Genomic DNA, 2,989 nt, shown 5'->3' with positions numbered 1-2,989 from the left:
AGAGGAATGGAGGGGAGGGAAGAGAAGGAGAAGCTAGAGCAGAGAAGAGGAGAGGAGAGGAGAGGAAAGCAGAGAGGAGAGGAGAGGAGAGGAGGGGAGGGGAGGAGAGGGGAGAAGAGAGGAGGAGAAGCCAGAGGAGAAGAGGGGAGAGAAGGGGAGAGGATAGGATAGGGGAGGGGAGGGTAAAGGAAGGGAGGGAAGGTGGTAGGATAAGTATTGCTGTCAATGCCACAGCCTCCTCCTCCCTGCCTTGGTAATCAGCTGTTTTCCTGCACCAAGACCAACTCCTGCAGCTGTTGTTCCTCCAGTCACCTGTGACTCCGTCTGTTCAATGCTTTCTCCAACACAGGGACAGGGCTGTGCCTGTAAACACAGTTCTCCAACACACCTAAAAGATTCTGATCCTTACTATATTCTGCTTTTGTTTTTTTTTTTTTTGTTTGTTTTTGTTTTTTAATGGTTTTTCGAGACAGGGTTTCTCTGTATAGCCCTGGCTGTCTGTAGACCTCAGAAATTCGCCTGTCTCCACCTCCCAAGGCATGCGCCACCACTGCCTGGCTCTGTTTTTATTCGTATTGAAATGAATGATGCCATTGAAGTTCTTTACACGCTGGGCCAGAAACTGAAAGTTTTCCCAATATTTTTACTGTAATAGATCATTACACACCTTTCTTCTAATCAATCCTGTGTTTCAGCAAGTGAAATGCTTACACGTGCATGAGAAAGCATAACAAGAATATTCTCAGTGGCAGAAAGACAGGTGATTTGAAGTATCTTCACACAATGGAAAAGTACGTCAAGAGGAGATTGGGTGAGCAATGGTTCTCCAGAACAATGTGCACAAGTTTCATCCATGAAAACAAGAGAAATCAGTAGAGAAAGGAAGAAATACCAAGATATCCTTCCTGTAAAGGTCTGATATATCTCAATATTTATCTGCCTGAGGCATAGATACAGCCAGTGCTTTATACCTGTGGGTCTCACAAATATGGCATCAGCTAGTGATAAGGGTAGTGACTACTAAGGTCTCCAACGGTTACAAGTGATAGAGAATGCATCCTCTGTTCTTGTCACCGTCTTCGTAAAGATCTGGTATAAAACCTACTCACAGGGGCTGCAGAGATAGCTCAGTGGTAAGACTGCTTGCTTTGTAAGTGTGAAGTCCTGGATCCGAATCCGCAGCTCTCACAGCAAAAGCTGGGCAAGGCTGCACATGCCTGTGGCCACTACATGAGGGAAAAGAGACAGATGGATTCTGAGAGCTTGCTGGCTAGCCAGCCTAGCTGAGACAGTAAGCTTTGGGTTCGGTGAGAGGTTTTTGTCTCAAGGGAGTAAGCTGAGAATGATAAGAAAGGCTCTTGATATCCCACTCTGGCCTCTGCATGAGTGTGTACTGGCACACTCACATGTATATACTACATGCAAGTTCGTTGTGCACACAAAGACAGAAAAAGCAAACAAGTAAGAAATGTTTTTCCTGATCTGGTTGATTGTATGGGCAGTATAAAACTCAAGTATAAAGGGGATTAGGTATCCCTTTTATATAAGGGACTTGAACACATGTGGATTTTAATATCTGTAAGGGTTACTGGAACGAGTGTCCGTGGCATTGTGGGATGGCTATATTATACTCCATTGATTGTAAGACGGGAATTGAGGAAAAACTCCGGAGGGATGAGGTAGAATTGAATAAAAACACCTCCCCCTAGTGGCTGTGGTGGAAGAGAAAGCCCTGGTGAAGGCTTAGTGAATCATCTGTGATCTCCTGTTCTTTATACGTTAAAAGTACAAATTTTAAAAAACACAATTGGATCACAAAAGTAGGATCCCTGTAGTAGAGAACACGGGGGGGGGGATGTCATGTCAAGCTGGGAAGATACAGCCGTCGTTCAGGTGCTCAACTTCTCCTGCTGCCCGACCCCTGATGGTTATCTGACACCAGAGGGTAGTTTTCTACATCAAGCAATTCTGCAGGTCACTGTGAGGGAACGGTTAGGCGTCCTATAGTTCAATTTGGCATCACACTACCTGAGCTGTGCACGGATTCTACAGGTGGTTTGCTCCCATGTGACTGTTGGCACAGTGATGTCACTTCAGTTTAGCTTGTGTTTGTGTTGGCTACACATTAGACAGTCCTGTGACCCTCCCACCTTGTGTGCTGGCATTTGAGAGAGTGGTTCAAACAACTCACACAAACACATTTTCTGGTTTGTTATATACTAAATAAATGAATAGCTGGATGAAAAGACACACAGGGGCAAGGTCTAGAACAGTCCCATACACTGAGCAAATGGATGCATACACTTGCCTGTGCTCTGCTCTCACCTGGAGATATGTATGTTCAGACTTGAAGCTCTGAGTCGTGCTGTTTAGAGATTATTCTGGATGAATCATGTAGGCACCAACTTTCATTAGTTAACTGTTTCTCCCCTCCCTAAACCAGGGCAGATGAGGCCAAACAGTCCAAACTTCTAACATTTCTATTTTAATTAATTAATTAATTAATTAATTTCTTCCTTCTCTTTCTTTCTCCTACCTTTCTGTCTGTCTGTCTGTCTGTCTGTCTGTCTGTCTGTCTGTCTCTCTCTCTCTCTCTCTCTCTCTCTCTCTCTCTCTCTCTGTACTGGCTGGTTTTGTGTGTCAACTTGACACAGGCTGGAGTTATCACAGAGAAGCGAGCTTCAGTTGGGGAAGTGCCTCCATGAGATCCAGCTGTGGGCATTTTCTCAATTAGTGATCAAGGGGGTAGGGCCCCTTGTGGGTGGTGCCATCCCTGGGCTGGAGGTCTTGGGTTCTATAAGAGAACAGGCTGAGCAAGCCAGGAAAAGCAAGCCAGTAAGGAACATCACTCCATGGCCTCTGCATCAGCTCCTGCTTCCTGACCTGCTAGAGTTCCAGTCCTGACTTTCTTTGTGATAACAGCAATGTGGAAGCTAAATAAACCCTTTCCTCCCCAACTTGCTTCTTGGTCATGATGTTTGTGCAGGAA

This window comes from Mastomys coucha, unplaced genomic scaffold (assembly GCF_008632895.1).
Source record: "Mastomys coucha isolate ucsf_1 unplaced genomic scaffold, UCSF_Mcou_1 pScaffold20, whole genome shotgun sequence".
NCBI classification, from domain to species: Eukaryota; Metazoa; Chordata; class Mammalia; order Rodentia; family Muridae; genus Mastomys; species Mastomys coucha.
The sequence above is the reverse complement of the archived record's forward strand: the minus strand, read 5'-3'. Positions refer to the sequence as shown.